Source organism: Physeter macrocephalus, chromosome 12, assembly GCF_002837175.3.
Source record: "Physeter macrocephalus isolate SW-GA chromosome 12, ASM283717v5, whole genome shotgun sequence".
NCBI classification, from domain to species: Eukaryota; Metazoa; Chordata; class Mammalia; order Artiodactyla; family Physeteridae; genus Physeter; species Physeter macrocephalus.
Window position 1 is genome coordinate 3,388,401 of NC_041225.1, and position 20,862 is coordinate 3,409,262.

Sequence of the window (20,862 nt, forward strand, 5' to 3'; positions counted from 1 at the left end):
CATTACAACATATAACTAGTTTATGCAAATTGATCAGAAGAGGCAGAAGTGGAATCTGAAGAGTTTATTACACCCATACAAAATATTATTACTACAGTTTTTATTACTGCTACTGTTACTAGCCAACTCTTATGTGGGCAAAAAATTTAATCTGAAAGCCACACTATGAGATGAGTGTTAATTTATATGCTTTTTATTTGTGAGGACATGGAGACACACATGGAGCTCATCTGTAGCAAAATGGTCCCAGCATTCACACTTCTGCCCACTGGGCTCTTCCCCTGCTGCTCCCTGCTCATGAAGTCAGGGAACAAGTCTCTTAGAGAGTACACAAAGTGAAATATAGGCAAAGGAGAACATAATAAAGGAAGAATGAGAAAATCTACGTCAACGTGAAAAGATAAGGTACACTAATATTCAAGAATCTAGAGAAAAAGGAAACCTCAAGCAATAGCCAGAATAGCCTCTGCAGTACCAGAGGAGTGTTCACATATGTTTTCAAACTTTAATGTAAAAATGGAAAGGACTTGAAAGACCCTGCAAACAAATAATGAACAGCAAAGAGTGATGCAAAATATGAATACTTCTCTTTGGGGACAGAATATGTGACAGAGTTCAAAGAGGACTAAATAGGGCCACAGCTACAAGTCTTGTTGCTCCTGGCTAAATAAAACTTCAGGCATCTCCTGAATTCATAATGCTGAAAACCGAATATGAAACTGAACATTAAAAATTTGTTCCAAATTCTGTAATTCATTATGATGACAAATTTCTAAATTCACTAGAGAAGTAAAAGGTTTACCTATTTAAAGCATAATCTGCATGCCAGTTTTATGAATATATTAGCCATTATACATACTTTTGCAAATTGTTTATTCATGTCTTTTCTCCATTTATGATTGGCAGGTTCATAAATGATTAACGTTCTTCATGGTCTTTTAAGATAACTATTCCTTTTGTATATTTTGATCTTTGAATGTATTACAGATTCAAAAAACAAACAGAATTTAAATACAAATAATAAAATAAACAGCAAAATAAAATAAATTCATGAGTACTAACTATGTTTCCTTATATGGCACAAAATTTATTCTGATTTTCATTTACCTTTTAATTAAAATACAAACTATTATTTTATATTTTTATGGAAAGTATTAATTTTTTCCTGAGGTTTTTGATGCATCTAGAATGTCTCCACACAAGTAAATTGTTTAACTTGTTAGATTTTGGTTTAAAATTTAAATTATTAAAAAATACTCAATAAAATGATTCAAAAAATGATCTAAAAAATAACCTATGTGCCTACACTATGTAGATTAAGTGATAAAATATTGCCAGTATATTATCAATTGCATTTCTCTCCCTTGCAGCCAAAGGTAGACACTCCTGTATTTGGTGTTTCATTTTCATCACTCTCAAACATTCATTGTTTACAGTTTTATCATATATGTATTGAATGTGTAACTTGGGGAATTACTACTCAGGAGTGGTCTAAGCTAAATGTTTCAATTTGGGGATTTTCAGACCACATGGGTAATACAAATTTGAAACCTATACCTACCTCCTAAACCCTGTCTCTTTCTTCCTAATGGTCATTCAAATTCAAGACTCTAGCTTTAGGGTCTGTTTTTTATTCTGGTTTGTGGTTTCTATCTTCTTCAGTTTTCTTTCCTGTTATTTTCCCTCTGAACCATAGGAATTTCAATTTATTACATTGGAAATATAATTCGTTGCTTATAACACCTAGTTTAGAACACTGGTTTTCACCTCATGGTATTTTTATTCATTACAATCTATTTTTGAAGCAGAAATGCACACCCCTGTTCCCCTCCCCCCAGCCTTCATGGAATGTCTGTCAGAGAATTAGAAAAGTCTAGTTAATGCCAAGGCTATAAAGAGAAGGTCTGGTGAAGATTCAGTGAATAACATAGCAAAGAATGGACAGTCAATTGTTTTATACAGGATCTATGCTGGAAAAGATCTCCCTATTTTAGATATGGAACAACACAGAAGTGGAGCTCAGCAAAGGGCAGAGTTATGGAGGTTCCAGTTAACATGACCTTACTTAAATGGAAGGGCTTCATCAGTAGAGAACAGAATAATCTGAGGATGAAAAAGTTCTGTCTTGCCCACTTCAGTGTTTTGATTTCCTCAGTAGAAAAATTACACATGCATGGGAATATCACTGTCTTGCTTTTTCTAATTGTATGTTCAGTGGAGAGATAGTAAATTAAATTTGGTTGGGAGAAAATAGATATAATGTAAATCCTGCTGTGTTTTAAGCATTATAATTTAATAGTGTAAGTTGATTTTCAGAGTAAGTCATTAACATTACAAAATTTATATAATTTAAGGTCACATTTAAAAATCTGTATCAAACTAGATATACTTGGATTGCTTTGATGAAAAAAAAAGGAATAAGAGGGAAAAAAGATCAGTATGAAAATTTAGTTTTCTGAAAACATTTTTTGATGTAACTTTTTTAGTTATTACATAAGTATCACACCATAGGAATTTTAGAAACTACAGATATCTATAATAATAAAATAGTCAAAATTCTGAGATAACTGGTCTTAATTTCATACATATGGTTTTATATAAAATATGAATATAGATTTAAGAAATATGTGTTTGTGGAAATTTATATTTAGAAAAAATATTTATTGTTCTGATTTTACATTTTGTCAGATTTATATCAGGGGAATGAGGCACTAAATTTCGGAAATATCTTTGTGATGCCTGTGAGTGTAAATGGGAAACATTCCTCATCTAACAGGCAAGTCATAATAAGAATATGCAAAAGCAAAAAATAAAGAAAAAAATGTAAAACAAATCTCAATTATTTACTCTACAAAGAACAGGAATAGGATTTGGTAGACTAAAATCTGAGGTAGCACTGGAAAAAGAAAATGAATAAGCTTGGGATAATCTTCGGTCCAAGAGTGACACAGACAATGAAAAGATTGCCTGTGGCAAAGAATTACTAATGGACTTTAGTGCAGTGGTTTCTAATACTCAGTTTCAAGTTGTTTGCTACAGTGCATTCAACCTCTGTTACTCAAATCCACTGGGATTGGGTTGGCCAAAAAGTACCTTTGATTTTTAAGTAAAAATAAAAGACACATCTTTCATTTTCACGAAGAACTTCACTGAAAAACGTATTCACCCTTTTGTCCCACTACCTTCTGCCATTTTTCAGGCAAATTCATAATTCCGTCTTCCCAAAACTTTTCATCTTTTTGAGAAAAGAACTGTTCCAGGTGCCTTTTATAGTCTTCCAAGGAATGAAAATTTTTTCCATTAAGAGAATTTTGTGGGGCTTCCCTGGTGGCGCAGTGGTTGCGCGTCCGCCTGCCGATGCAGGGGAACCGGGTTCGCGCCCCGGTCTGGGAGGATTCCCACGTGCCGCGGAGCGGCTGGGCCCGTGAGCCATGGCCGCTGGGCCTGCGCGTCCGGAGCCTGTGCTCCGCAACGGGAGAGGCCACAACAGTGAGAGGCCCGCGTACCGCAAAAAAAAAAAAAAAAAAAAAAAAAAAAAAAAAAAAAAAAAAAGAGAATTTTGTATCTCAATTATTTACTCTACAAAGAACAGGAATAGGATTTGGTAGACTAAAATCTGAGGTAGCACTGGAAAAAGAAAATGAATAAGCTTGGGATAATCTTAGGTCCAAGAGTGACACAGACAATGAAAAGATTGCCTGTGGCAAAGAATTACTAATGGACTTTAGTGCAGTGGTTTCTAATACTCAGTTTCAAGTTGTTTGCTACAGTGCATTCAACCTCTGTTACTCAAATCCACTGGGATTGGGTTGGCCAAAAAGTACCTTTGATTTTTAAGTAAAAATAAAAGACACATCTTTCATTTTCACGAAGAACTTCACTGAAAAACGTATTCACCCTTTTGTCCCACTACCTTCTGCCATTTCTCAGTCAAATTCATAATTCCGTCTTCCCAAAACTTTCATCTTTTTGAGAAAAGAACTGTTCCAGGTGCCTTTTATAGTCTTCCAAGGAATGAAAATTTTTTCCATTAAGAGAATTTTGTAAAGACCAAAAAAAATGGAAATCCAAAGGTTCAATGTCTGGTGAATATGGCAGATGAATCAGAACTTCCCAGCCAAGCTGTAACAGTTTTGTCTGGTCATCAAAAAACATGTGGTTTTGCGTTATCCTGATGGAAGATTATGCATTTTCGGTTGATTAATTCTGGATGCTTTTCGTTGAGTGCTGCTTTTAGTTATTCTAATTGGGAGCAGTACTTGATGGAATTAATCATTTGGTTTTCTGTCAGGAGCTCATAATAGAAGACTCCTTTACAATCCCACCATATACACATCACCTGCTTGGGAAGAAGACCAACCTTTGGTGTTGTCGGCGGTGGTTCATTTCACCTGCCCCACGATGTCTTCCATTCCACATTATTATACAGTATCCACTTTTCATCACCCGTCACAATTTGTTTTAAAAATGGAACTTTTGCATTACGTTTCAGTAGAGAATCGCATGCAGAAATACGGTCAAGAAGGTTTTTTTCACTTAACTTATGTGGCACCCAAACATCAAAGCAATTCATATAAACAAGCTGGTGCAAATGATTTTCAACACTTGATCTGGATATTTTGAGTATGCCGGCTCTCTCCTGCGTGACATAATGTTGATTCTTCTCAACTACTGTCTCAATATGATCTCTATCAACTTCAACTGGTCTACCTGACTATGGAGCATTGTCCAGCAAGACATCTCCAGCACAAAATTTCACAAACCACTTTTTTTTTTTTTTTTTTTTGTGGTATGCGGGCCTCACACTGTTGTGGCCTCTCCCGTTGCGGAGCACAGGCTCCGGACACGCAGGCTCAGCGGCCATGGCTCACGGGTCCAGCCGCTCCGCGGCATGTGGGATCCTCCCAGACCGGGGCGCGAACCCGGTTCCCCTGTATCGGCAGGCGGACGCGCAACCACTGCGCCACCAGGGAAGCCCCACAAACCACTTTTGACACGTTCAATCAGTCACAGCACCTTCCCCATACACTGCACACATCTTTGTTTTTGCATTTTGGTTGCATTTTTACCTTTCTGGAAATAATAAAGCATAATATGCCAAAAATGTTGCTTTTTTTATTCCGTCTTCAATATTAAAATGGCTATACAAAAATTTACCAATTTTGATGTCTTTTTTTAAATGCACCTTGATATGACAGCTGTCACATACAATCTAACAAAATTGTTTTGAATGAAGTTAAAGACAACAAAGTGCTACTAGAGCCATCTTATGGAAAAAAACAAAAATGAAACTTTTGGCCAACCTGATAAATAGTTCCTTCAACATGTATTTATTGATCACCTACTATATACCCAACCTGTGTTAACTATAAAGTGGTGAGCGAAAGCACATGAGGACCCTACTTTCATGAAGTTTCATTCAACTGCAAGAGCCAGACCTTAACCACAAAATTAGGCAAACAAACAGAATAACCCTAGCAATATTGCAAAGGAGAGATAGAACAGCTCTGAGACCACATGACAGAGGATTTGATCTATAGTAAGTGTGAGCTTTGAGGAAGAAGGAAGAAACCATATTTTCCAGACAGGGGTGATGTGATGTAGGAAAATGACAGGGCACAGTGTCATGTAGAGCAGGGAATAACAAACTGTGAGCAGATTGTTGGGATGTCTACTTGCTACAGTCAGGTCGGTAGAGTAGGTTGTAGGTTCTGACAGGGGTAAGATCTGCTCCTCCCTACTGAGCACTCTGCAATCTGTCCTTATCTCTGGCTTCTGCTCTGATAGAATGCAGGTGGATAGTCGGGCTTTGAGAGAAGATGGGAAGCTTTCACTTACTAACACACTGGACTTCCCTTTGGTTCCCAGTGAAATGTATTGGTTTATGCTCCATTTTTCTCAATTCATTCTGCATCTTTTCTTTTGAAAAATATTTCTTTAAATTTCAGACAGCTGGAAGGACCTTTTCTAGTTTCTAGTGATGATATAGATTCATTTTTATATTATTTCAAAGTGAAATTTAGATATCCAAGGGAGTCAACTGTCTTCTCCCAGAAGCACCACTCTTTACACTTGATTTTTTTTTTTTTTTTTTTTTTTTTCCGGTACGTGGGCCTCTCACTCCTGTGGCCTCTCCCGTTGCAGAGCACAGGCTCCGGATGCGCAGGCCCAGCGGCCATGTCCCACAGGCCCAGCCACTCCGCGGCATGTGGGATCCTCCCAGACAGGGGCATGAACCCGTGTCCCCTGCATCGGCAGGCGGACTCTCAACCACTGTGCCACCAGGGAAGCCCTACACTTGATTTTTTAAAGCAATTAAAATGAAAACATTTAGAAAGAATTCTTGCGCTCAGGGAATGAGAGCAATAATAAAAGCAGGGGAGCAGGGAAATAAATGGATTTTGAGAACCAATTCAAACTTGAAGAAGATTGTCCTTTAAATGTATATGACATTCTAAATAGAAAACTTACAAAAAATAACAGAGAGAAAGAGAGAGAAAGAAAAATGTCTTCACAAATAATTGATTACTTTCCTTGTCAGGGAAAAAAAAAATGATAATGTCAAAGGAGTGGAAGCTATTAAAGTCCCATAACTAGTTAGAAAAGAGAAGATAATAACCCATTATTGTCTTTGATAGTGACTTTGTTAAAAATTGGAAAAGGGAAACTTGGTATGAAGAAACATAATTGTCCCCATGGAATACAAAGCTTCAATTATAAGTCATCTAAAGATACAAAAAGTTCTCAAGGCACGAATGACAAACTGAGAAAAGTGCTTACTAATATAACTACCTGTAGTTAATTTTAAAAATCAACATTTCTGTTGAGTGTGTCATGTTTGGCTCTGATAATCATAAAATCATCTGAAAGAGGGCAAATTCTCTGTGCAGATAATTTGAAATACATTTAAAATATGTTGACTGCCTTTAGAACAATTGAAATTTCTTCCTTTTATACAATACTTGGAAATTCCCAAGTAACATATCATGAATATAGAATTTCTTTAAAAATATTGAATTGCCTTGAAATTATTTTAATTTAAAAAATTTCTCATAGCACTATAATTCAATAGAATTCACTGTACTCAGGCCAGTCCGACTCCCCATGATCTTCTATATTCTTCCTTGATGTGGGCTCCTAAAGCAAGGCTAAGAAATTGCTTTATCCATTGGAAATTGCAGCAATCCACTCTACCACTGAAGCCTAGAGATAGAGGTGATTGCTTTTGCCTCTGATCACCCTTTCAGTGCTAATCTTAAAGACCCATAACATCACTCCTGGGAGAAAGACCAACATAACAAACATGGAGAAATTCAAAATCTAAAGTCATTTAATTCATAATTAATGTATAAAATTCCCTGACTCATACTGGAGTTTGGTTTCTGCATTTATTCCTCTTTACCACTTCTGACTCAGAGGTTAAATTCTAAATTCAACTGAGGAACTGTAATGGCTTGGGAACATATTCACAATAATAAAGACCAATTAGCTGCCACCATTACACTCTTATCATAGTAATTTTCTAGTCTTTTTGTGTGAGAAGTTTTGGTATATTTTTTTAAATTTTTAAGACATTATCAGGGAGATCTAAACTAGTTGAAGAAATAATACTGGTAGAATCTGACTTGCCATTTTTATCTTAAGCCTTATTAAGCTGTACTTCAAATATTCAGATTTCATTTTTTAACTTCTTTTTAAATTTTATACTGGGTTATCCTTCTCCAAATTTTTAAGTAATCATTTAGTGCACCAGAATATCATAGTTTTTGTAAACATAAGAGTTTTTCCAGAAGCACCAAATGTTATGACAAGTCCTTAAAACATATATTTTGGTATTATCACTGTTAAATGCATTATGAATCCTCTTATTACACCTCATTATACTAGAAGAAGATCGATATCTTCAGTATATAAACTTGAGTTTTGCCCAATACTTCATTCTTTTTCAACAAATATTTCATGAGCACAAATATTTACTGAATTGTATTCTAGAAGCTGGTGAGCTGTATTAATAGACATCCCAACAACTCCAGGATGCTTAGATCTGTGCCTTGCACACATGGACTATATGTTTTATAACTATTTGCATTATTTTCTATGAATGAATATAAGCAGAAATGATGTTTAGAAAAATTTCTGTAGACAACTACAACCTTCCTAATAAATATCTAATCAACAGAATCTGAGCAAATGTCATAAGATAGTAGCAGACAGGTTATACCAAAATCAAGGCAACCAAATTTAACCAGACAGGTAATTTATTAATTAATTTGAAGTCACTGACACAATTTGGTGTTAAAATATTTTAGTGTGTCCTATATTTTAAACACAGGTTAAAGTAATTATATTTGAAATTTTAAATTAAATGTTTACAAATCCAGAAGCACATTTGAGAAACCCTATTATAGGTAAATATTCCCTACTCCATATGAAGTAGACATAGAGATCATCTTTGGTCTGGTCTAGCTAAATCTCCAGCTCACAGGCTTCCAAAAATGGCTTATTATAAAGTGTTTCCACATTCTCTCCAATACTGGCTGCATTAGTCTCTCTACAAAATGAATGCGTGCCCATCCTTATGCACACCTGTGATCACTTACTCTTTTCATTAACAGCAACCTATTCTACTTTTAAAATTATTTTCTAGCTTTAGGTAGATCTTTCAAAACGATTCTAAGCAATTTATGAATTCCCTTGTTTTCTTCAGTTTATTGGAGAAGTCTTCATTTTTAAAAAGTCTTACAATAAATATTTGTTGTTTTGGACTTCTAAAGATATCTATTATTTATATTTTGATAATTCATTCCTATTTTTTTATCAGAAATGTTCATTTAAATTTATCTAACACCTTCAGCATCAGTTAATTTAAGGATATTGTTTTAATGCATTAAGAAGAAAAAATGCTGTAGAAACAGTCTGTATATTAACATGTAACAAACTATACAGCAAACCATTGTAATTACTATATAAAATAAGATATATAAAATCCAAAATATAATTTATCATAACAGTGTAAATGATTTAAGTACCCTAGACCTATTAAACTCAGATAATGGGTTAAGATAAAGTGTGCAAACATATTTTTACATGTTCATACATATAAATTATTTTGCTAAAAACACATTTAAAGGCTTCCCTGGTGGCACAGTGGTATATATAAAATCCAAAATATAATTTATCATAACAGTGTAAATGATTTAAGTACCCTAGACCTATTAAACTCAGATAATGGGTTAAGATAAAGTGTGCAAACATATTTTTACATGTTCATACATATAAATTATTTTGCTAAAAACACATTTAAAGGCTTCCCTGGTGGCGCAGTGGTTGAGAGTCTGCCTGCCGATGAAGGGGACATGGGTTTGTACACCGGTCCAGGAAGATCCCACATGCCACGGAGCAGCTGGGCCCGTGAGCCATGACCGCTGAGCCTGCACATCCGGAGCCTGTGGTCCACAATGGGGGAGGCCAAAGCAGTGAGAGGCCCACTTACCACACACACACAAAAAAAATAATAAAATAAAATTTAAGAAAACACATTTAAAACAAAAGAATTCAGAAGAGTACAAAAAACATATATACATGTGAAAAAAAAAACATTTCCACTTGGAATGAAAGATTACCTCTAATGTGTCCCCAAGTTCTAACATACAATTTACTGGCTCTAGTTAGTGTTTTGGATATTTACAATAATATCTCACAACAAAGTTATGTTTTTTGAAAAATCATAGTAGGTAATGTTTTTTTTCTTGTTAAGTCAGTTGAAACATCATAAATGTGATTTGCTTCTACTATTTACCCAATGAAGTTATCTCTCCATCATCAGGTGAGCAAGGTTATTGAGTAATTTTTAAGAAAAATATTATTAATACCCAAAAACCTGAAAATCCCAGCATGAATGAGGAATATTTTTAAAATATAAATATTAAACATTACAAATGAATTCCCCTTTCACAGTCAAATACTAATCAAAACAATTTTTTCACATATAAGTTTAAGACACAAAGTTAAAAATAAAAGCCAACATGCATTTCATAAGAAAGATTTTTTCTTTGATAAAATATAACTGTTCCTAAATTTGTAAGAGAGTAAACTAATTAATGAAAGGAACAGCTCATAAAGGTACAAAAATAATAACAGAAGTCCAAAACGTATAATTAATATGATCATATTTCTCTGTTCCTACACAGGCACAAAAACAGAAATATAGATCAATGGAACAGGATAGAAAGCCCAGAGATAAACCCATTTAATATGATCATATTTCTCTGTTCCTACACAGGCACAAAAACAGAAATATAGATCAATGGAACAGGATAGAAAGCCCAGAGATAAATCCATGCACCTATGGTCAACTAATCTATGACAAAAGAGGTAAGGATGTACAATGGAGAAAAGACAGTCTCTTCAATAAGTGGTGCTGGGAAAACTGGGCAGCTACATGTAAAAGAATGAAATTAGAACACTCTGTAACACAATACACAAAAATAAACTGAAAAATAGACCTAAATGTAAGACTGGACCCTATAAAACTCTTAGACGAAAACATAGGAAGAACATTCTATGACGTAAATCACAGCAAGATCCTTTTTGATCCACCTACCAGAGTAATGGAAAAAACAAAAATAAACAAATGGGACCTAATGAAACTTAAAAGCTTTTGCACAGCAAAGGAAACCATAAACAAGGTGAAAAGACAACCCTCAGAATGGGAGAAAATATTTGCAAACTAATCAAAGGAAAAAGGATTAATTTCCAAAGGATATAAACAACTCATGCAGCTCAATATTAAAAAAACAAACAACCCAATCCAAAAATGAGCAGAAGACCTAAACAGACATTTCTCCAAAGAAGACATAAAGATGACCAAGAAGCATATGAAAAGCTGCTCAACATTACTAATTATTTGAGAAATGCAAATCAAAACTACAATGAGATATTACCTCACACCAGTTAAAATGGGCATCATCGGAAAATCTACAAACTACAAATGCTGGAGAGGGTGTGGAGAAAAGGAAACCCTCTTGCACTGTTGGTGGGAATGTAAATTGATACAGCCACTATGCAGAACAGTATGGAGGTTCCTTAAAATCTTGCACTGTTGGTGGGAATGTAAATTGATACAGCCACTATGCAGAACAGTATGGAAGTTCCTTAAAAAACTAAAAATAGAATTACCATATGACCCAGCAATCCCACTACTGAGCATATACCCATAGAAGACCATAACTCAAAAAGACACATGCACCCCAATGTTCATTGCAGCCCTATTTACAATAGCCAGGTCATGGAAACAACCTAAATGCCCATTGACAGACGAATGGATAAAGGAGATGTGGTACATAGGTACAATGGAATATTATTCAGCCATAAAAAGGAACGAAATTGGGTCATTTGTAGAGACATGGATGGATCTAGAGACTGTCATACAGAGTGAAGTACGTGAGAAAGAGAAAAACAAATATCGTATACTAACACATATGTGTGGAACCTAGAAAAATGGTACAGATGAAGTGGTTTGCAGGGCAGAAATAGAGGCACAGATAGAGAGAACAGACGTATGGACACCAATGGGGGAAAGTAGCGGGGCGGGGTGGTGGTGTGGTGCATTGGGAGATTGGGATTGACATGTATACACTAATATGTATAAAATGGATAAATAATAAGGACCTGCTGTATAAAAAAAATAAATTAAATTAAATTAAACAAAGAAAAACTGGTCCATTTAGGCCTATTGCTCTAATATTCCATGTAGTTTAATATTTGGTTAGATTTTTACGTTAAACACATATTATTACTACTAGATACATTAGATAAGGCATCACTTGTTGATTAACCTCCTCTGGATGCTTCACACTTCTGCTGTGGTCTTATTTGAACGTAAAACACCTAACCAGTGAACTAAGTTCTTACTTTAATGTATACTTAAATCAAAAAGACAACCAGAAATAACATTTTTATTCCTTTTCTAATACTTTCCAGACTGTGTTACTAAGATTTCTTTTTCAAAGCCAGTCCACAGAGTACTTGGTAAAACAGAGGAGCGAAGACACAGTTGCTAGGGCAAGATAAGTTATAACAGATATCAGTTATGATGGAAATAATAAGAGAAGCTATTTCCCCTCAGCCTCTTAATGCATATTTTGGGGCAAAAAGTAAAGTAAATTCTTGAAAATATTTTTATAAGAAGATTTTATTAGCCCATAAATATAATAAAACATTTTCAGTCAATAGATAAATATAAATATATACATACACGTATATATACAAAAATATACACATTAGTGTGCATATATATATATACACAAATATAAAATTTATTTAACATATAAACACACTTCTAAAATTTTAATCATTTATACTGTCCCCTTTTCACTTTAAAAATTATCTAGATTTGAAAATTAACTGATTTAGTAATCTTATTTATAATTAAACATGGAATTGTATTCTATGAGATGTATATTTTACTACCTTTTTTCTGTATCTACATAAAAACTAAAGACCTCCCAATCAAGTCAATAAATGGTAACTGGATACATTAGGTGGCTTATATGGAACAACAACAACAACAAAAGTACATATTCTTCAGTTTGTAGAATTTCTGAGCCCAAAGTAATTCACAATTATTTTAGTTTTTTATATTATATTATTTGAAATGGATGTTTTCTTATTCTCTGTCACTAGCAGAAACATAAATTTACTGAATTACAATGGGAATCTGTAAATTATTAGATTTGGTCTTAAACTGAAATAGGAAAAATTTAGAGATGAAATGATAAGAGGGAAAATTAAATGAGGAGTAGCCAATTCAGTGATTCTAGGAATTAAGATCAGAGATAAAAGTAGTAAAGGATGGTGGCTACATCTGTTATGAGAAATGGAAAACCTACTTCCTTAACTCTTGCTGGTTTTGAGCACAAATTTACACTACATTGTAGAGATATTCAAGTGAAGAAATAATTTTTCCCCTAGGCTTTGGATTCTGATGGAACATTTAGTATACATATACTCAAAACAACTTTGGACTGGAGGAAAAAAATCAAATCCATGTACATAAGTGGATAAACATTTCAATATGATCAATACAAATATACCCTATATATTCAGCCTAGACATCGTAAGGTAGAAGAAAAATAAGTCTAATTATAAATTGAATTTTGAAGTAATTCGGAGAATGGATTCAAGAGTGAAAAAATTAAAGAAGGAAAAATGACACGTGTTATGTGTGTAAATGAAATATGAAAAGATTCTCCCAAGCCTTTGCCCAGATCTTATTTTCTAATACCATTTTCCAATAAAGGGAAATAGGATACCTTGGAGAAATAACTGTTTCTAAGGTTTGTACAGGAAATATACAACATGAGCCTGAAGTATCTTATATTGCCAGCAAAAAAGGAAGTTCAAAACAAATAAATATAGAAACTAACAAAACAAAACACATACTACCAATACCACCACCATCACCACCACCACCAACAGCAAAGGTGCTACTGAACACAGGTTCAGTTGCTCACCACTCAAAAGCCAGTTCTTGAGAGACAACTGTTGGTTGGAAAAGGAAAGGTTGCTTTATTCAGGAGCCAGCAATCTTGGGGAGAAGGCAGACTCATGTGCTAGAACCAACTCCAAAGACTCTGCTCATCCATGAAAGCTTTTAAAAGGGAAAAGGGGAAGCTAGTCTCAGATAAACATCTGGGGATGGTCAATCTTCAACTTTCACTGTGTGCAGACTCAGTGACTCCTTGTGATCTTTCTTTACATGCTATGTTGTTCACACAGTTTGCTCACAGAACAGGGAAGCTGAGGAAACAAATCTAGTCATCCATTAATTCTTCAGTCTTCATTTCTACTTCTTTAATCTAAGAAGAGAATCAACAGGTTAGGCAAGACATCGTGTGATCAAAAGGTTTGAAAGGTGTGCTTGGGCTGGAGGTTAGTGAAGCATGGGGACACCTGTTGTAAAGGTTAAGTTAAAATATAGCTGCTCAAGGACTTCCCTGGTGACACAGTGGTTAAGAATCTGCCTGCCAATGCAGTGGACATGGGTTCGATCCCTGGTGCGGGAAGATCCCACATGCTGCGGAGCAACTAAGCCTGTGTGCCACAACTACTGAGCCTGTGCTCTAGAGTTTGTGAGCCACAACTACTGAAGCCCGCCTGCATAGAACCCGTGCTCCGCAGCAAGAGAAGCTACCACAATGAGAGGCCCTCTCATCGCCACTAGAGAAAGTCTGTGAGCAGCAACAAGGACCCAATGCAGGCAAAAATAAATAAATAAATAAATTCATTTAAAAAAATAAAAAAATGTTGTCTTTGTTGTAGGTTTACACTATCTTGTTCAATTATACCCTACATATATGTATTCATCCTTGGTTTCATTAAAAATTATATATTTAGCTGCTCAAGTGACAAGACAAAGGGTCTCCTGCAAAGAGCTGCTTTCTGCAAAAAACTGCTTTCTGCAAAGAGCTGCTTCCTGCAAAGAGCTGCTTACAAATCTCCACTGTCAGACATCATTCCATTTCTATGGGATTAGGGGCAAATGTCTGTCCTCTGTAACTCCTTTATGCTGAGAAGGGGCTTTGAGGTCTCAGAGTGGACGATGTTGACATGGGTCTGTAGCATCTCTTTGCTGATAATTTTAGTTGCTTGCTTACATATATAGGCAGAATAAGCCACAATTATGTTGATACTCACCCGGGTACAGAAATTATGAACAATAGTGTTAATCTCATTCTCTTTAGGTCCGTTCTTGGAATTGGGCTAGCCATAGACTTGGAACTGCTCAAGATGGAGAAGCTTATTTCATGCTACAATCTGGTCATCATGCTGTTAGTTTTCTTCTCTCTGGTGGCAGTTATAGTATCGATAAAACAACTCAGGAATGTGCATCAGACACTGTTATCTATGTCCTTTAGGGAGAAACTAAAGATTCTGTGACTCTGCTGTCCTAATCATTAACTGTTTGAGCCCGCACTTTTATAACTCAGGGGAGGCCTGTGAGACTTCAGCATTTCTATAAACAAGAGGCAGGGGACATGGAGGGGCTTTGTACTTGTGAGTGCCCCACAGGGCTCAGTTCAAAGGGCATGTGTCAAATAAACAACTAGATTCAAATGAAAGCTGGAAAAATTTGAGCAAAAAATAATAATAAAGTAGCATTTGATTATAATCTAAATGATAAAATAAATGCTTAGGAATCCAAACTGATAAAAACAATGCATGAATAAATAAAGAAAAAGCCTGGACAAAATTCTCATTCTGAAGAACTCTATATAATTTATGAAGATAATCTGTCCTAGAAGAGATAGAAAAAACTCCCACTTAAGCAGTTTGATCTTCACAATGACTTTCCTCCAAAGAATACACAGTATGCAAGGAGGGTGGAGGACAATTTTATCTGACAAACACTACCTCAGCCAGGTAAGCAAGGTCATTAACAGTGATGAGTCATGCTGATTGCATGTATCCAAGATATGATGTAATGAGAATTGCACTTTACCTCTGTGGTCTTCCTTTCAAAAACCTTTCCCAACCTCAGTCGTCTAATCATGGAAAAAAAATAATATCAGACAAACCCAAATTAAGGGACATTCTATAAAAATATTTGACCAGTATTCCTCAAAACTGTCATGGTCGTCAAAACAAGGAAAGTCTAGTAATAGCCTGAGGGGACTAAATATAAGGTGGTAACAACAACAACAGCAAAAAAGAGCATTAGGCAAAATCTTAGAATATATAAATTAAAGATATAGGTGGGTTAACAATAATATGTCAAAATTAGTTTTATTTGTACTCTTATTTATGACATGCTACTTTCTCTTTAAAACATTGTCTTAAATAGCCAATAAAATTAATCCATAATGTCTTCCTTATATTTTAAAATAATTTGTACATCTTTTGTAAGTATCACATTTGTTCTTGTGTTAATGTTTATTGCTTATCTTCAACCAACAAATTGAAAACCGCAAGATAAAATTGAGAGTTTACCTTGTATTGTCCCCTGCATTAGTAAACTTTTCATTAATAAACATTCTTCTATATATGTCTTCTATATTATACCCATACCATACTTATTATACCTTTTGGATACACATTCCTTTATTTAAGTCTAAGACATAGTTGCTTTTAAAGATTGTGTTGTGCTTCTGTCAGAATATATCCTTTGGACTAAAACCCAAATTTTATATATTTAAGCTTATTTAAGTGCTGCTTTATATGCCCTGTGAGCTAAGAATGGTGTTTTCATTTTTAAATAATTGAAAAAATCAAAAGGAGAATGTTTCATGGAACTAGAAAACTATATGAAATTAAAATCTCAGTGGCCACAAATAAAGTAGTATTGAAATACAGCCACATCTGCTCATTTATGTTTTGTCTATGGCTGCTTCATGCCTAAATGCAGAGCTGAATAGTTGCTACAGAGACTGAAAGGCTGAGAGACCTAAAATATTTACTCTCTGGACTTTTATGGAAAGTTTGCCAGCCCCTATCCTAGATGATTCACATTGTGTAAACAAAGTAAATACTCACTTATACTAAACACTATAAGGGGTTAATTTACTGATGTTCACAAGAAGGAAAATACATCTATGGCACCAGTCAGCCAGTCCTGCCTGCCTGTACCCCTCCTTATGTGCATACTTGGTCCCAGCATACCATATCTTCCCAGATCTGGCCATTTTCCTCTTTGATTGATAGGGCTGATGCTAGATATTGTGTTAATTACTCCCTCTGAACCTCAGCATGGATCTGTGGGTTTTACACATTGGACTGCAGGGAGAGCTGAAGAAATAGGTATGAGGTTCAGGATATCACAAGTTAATGGATTTATGATAAAGTCAAATGTGCTGTATAAGCTTATCAGAACACAGATACCTTAAAGTACCTTACGTCCAAATGTTATCCATTCAGCACACATACACAATTTCTCATTAGTCTTTCTCTTCCAGTGATGAGACATGAGAAGTAGAGAATTATCTTTTATTTACTATACAATGGGAAAAGGAGAGGGTCTAGTTACAATTTACTCAATGAAAGTGTCATAGAGAGACTACTATAAGTCATAACATATTATAAGTAATATTGACTCAAATATATCTTTCAACTCATGATGTATTTTTTTCATTATGTATTTTTAATGAAATTTTGCACACTGTGTAAAACTCTAAACACTTAAACCTTATTCTGAATTTTTTTAAAAGGGATAAATACAATTAGCAGCATCTTATTTTTAAAAAAGAAAAAAAAAAAAGACAAGTGGACAGACTACTACAAATTCTATGTTTTTAATTCCAACCTCTACAGCTAAGTAATGAGAAATAAAAATCAAAACATAATCTCTGCTTTTTTTCTATAGGAATATATATATGCATAATTTTATATATAAATTTAATTGCATATATATTTTTCTCAATCAAAGCAGGGTTTTATTTTTTTGTTAATGGAATCATATAAATGTATTACTACAGAAACATTCAAAGACTATGAAGTGTACTCTGGAACTTGACTTTTTCTTTAACCCATAGAACTTCACTTTGATATTTAAAAGTATACAAAGAAATTATATAAATATGTGTATATATGTATATATATAGATTTTACTACGATTTTAATGACTGCAACATCTCAGCATAATTAAAACTTGATAATAATGATTTGTGGACTGGGTCAACCTCAGTGGAATACAAGTCAGTATGCTGGAGGTGCTGTGCGATCATGCATTGAGGCATGCTGGGGAGAAGACTAATTCTCTCCATGTTGGAGAGAATTCATTGGAGGAGATAATTCTAAGCCTCCCATATTGGAGAATAAATATTTTCTGAAGACTACTATATTTCAAATTCATTAACAGAGAAAAGGAGTGGTACAATGGAAAAATTGAACTAAGACTTTTCAGGGAACTAGAAATTTAATCAAACAGCTGATTAAAAGACGAGAGAAGTATTCATGCCATACTAAGTTGCCATCTTCAATGGTTTCAAATTTCAATACCTTATTTTTGTATATCTACCTTGAGAGAGTCTGTAAGAAACCTTAATCAGCCTCCCAAATTTACTGGCAACTCAGCCTCACTAATTTGAAGCCACTGTGTGACTTGCAATCACTTATAGCAAATTCTTAGAAATCTGCTATTAAGGATTTCTGAATCCTATATGAGCAGATGAAAATTCAATGTGCCACACTGAAAATATGACCCTAGCTGAAGGGCAATTCATGAACAAGAAAACTGATATTACACTGGCAAATGCTGCAAATAAACTTACACTTCACACACTTCACATGCAGCCAAACATTAAACATTCATTACTTAGCAGATAAGTTAAAGGCATAATTAATCTTTGAACTAATGGACTAATGAGAGATGGGCAACTACATCAGTTCATATGAGAATCATGCTTCATTTTCAATCCTAACTTTGGCTTCAGTGGATTCAAGATATTTCTCTTTAAATGACAATCATTTAAAAGATATAATTTTCTATGCTTTCTAATACAAATATGCATTGGAGTTTGCCTGCATAATAAAGTTATTCAAGCAGCACTTGTTTCCCTCTTTAGAAAGACAAAAATAATACTATATGAAATAATTCTAGTCTTTCTTGTTCTGTTGTTTCCTCATATTGCTTCACAGGACAGAAAATTTTAAATATACTAGAAAGAGCACAAAGAAGGTTTATAGAATATTTTCTTAGTATAATGGAGAAAGCACACAGGCATAGGAGAGGATCTCAAAATTTAATGTGCATAAGAATCATCTGGAAAGCTTGTTAAAACACAGACTTTGGGGGTCCAAACCCCACAGATTCTGATTCAAGAGGCTAGAGGTGAGGCCTGAAATTTCTCATTTCTAACAACCTCCCAGATAATGATGAGCTGGTCCATGAGCTGTGTTATGAGTAGCTTTGAAACTCATTGTTCTACTTACATGCTTTGTAACTCTAAGAAAGTTGCTGAACCCCTTACAGCCTCAAAGATTTCCTCATTTGTTTAAAAAGGGTAACAGCATGGATCTTAGATGGTAACTAAAATGAGGTGGGCATTTAAAAATGTTGCTTTATTTCTTTCCTCTCCTTCCTTCTCTTCCTTCCTTCCTCCCTTCCTCTCTCCTTCTCTACCTCTCTCCCTTTTTCTCTTTCTACTTATAAAAATTCTGGTCATTTTATTAGAAGACCTATGAGAATATTGGTGTGTTTATTAATAACAAGAACTGAGTGGTATAAAGACCCTGATGTGAAAATCTATAGTCCTGGACTTACACACAGTTGAGGTAGGAGGGTTCCTGAATTCCCTGTTCTGTCTACTGAGCTACATCTTGAAAAGCTTTGGCTCTGTTTTTGATGTTCAGTGATGGTTCTTCCAACTTTAGCATTCTATGAAGGGGACTAGAATTAATTTTTCTAGAATGCTAGTGACATTCTCATCCTTAAAAATACCATGAGAGGTGAAACAAAAAAATGAACAAGAACAATGGGTTCCATTCTGCTCTAGGTGCTAGGCCAAATGCAATTTCTAGATTTAGAGGACAAATGCATCTAAGAAATAGGGCATGGCCTGGGTAACAGAAATCTGTAAAGATTTGCCTGGACCAGCACCTGGCACACAGTGTTAGGTAACTTTAGGCCTGTGATCTCAAACACAAATATACTTTTCCCCTGAGTTAGTGACTGCAGCAGGAAAGTGAGGCACAACAGAAAGACTTGAGTGTGTATCCTCTCTGTCAATTAATATTTGTCCTTGAGAAAATATATAAATTTCTTTTTAATCTATTTTCTCACCTCAAATCACAATTATATCACTAATGTTTTATTTATTATCAATATCCCCATTGCCGACTCCAATGCCCCTGTGCAAATATCCTAATCTATTTAACATAATTAATTCTAGAATGCGCTTTGTAAAATATATATGAGAGGTTAGTATGCATGGATTTTTACTTTACATGAATGTTATCTGCCTAAAATCCCACCCTGTTTCCAAAAAACATTTTTTGAATTGTTTTTAGATCTCTTCACATCACCATGGATCTAACTGCTACATAATATTCTATAGCATACATCCTCCATATTTTACTTAATCTGGCCCTAATGATGATCCACCAACTGCCTCCGAATTCCCATTTCTACAAACAAAACTGCACTAAACATCTTCGTAAATTCTTCTTTTTGGACATCTATGCAAGGGTGGGATTATTGGATCACAGAGTATCAGTACATTTAATTTGATTCTGGACTGCCATATTCACTGGATACACCAGCCTCCCAATCTGCATGAGGGCTCCTCTATGCCTACAGCCCCACCAAATGGTGATGTGCAGCTTTTCATTCAAGGCTCACCTGATAAGTACAATGTGATTCTTCATTATTATTTTAATTTACTTGATTCTAATTACCAAAGAGTTTGAATATCTTTTCATGTGCCTCAAGGCCCTTTGGGGTTTCTCTCTTTTAATTACCTGTTCATTCACAGGTCACATTGTGGAAGAACTTATGGGATGGGAGATATTATTGAGGACATCTTTGGAAGATAAATATAATATTCTGCTGAATTATTCATGTTTCCTCACAGATATTTTCTCTCTCTTTCTCTTTCTCAGCTTCATTATAAGTCAAAATGCAATGCATGCATTTGTCTATTACTGGTTTTGTAATCCTTACTAACGAGTAGGCAAACTCCTCACCTCTTTATTAAGTTCTCCTTTTTAAAATTTGATATAAAATATATTTATATATTATTTATATAAGTATAAAATTATTAATTTTGTTTCAGAACTGCTTGTATGTTTATTATTCAAAGAAGACTTCTGTATTATTTGAAAGGTTTTACAGTTTTTGTTGCTATTATAAATATCTTTACTTTCAAT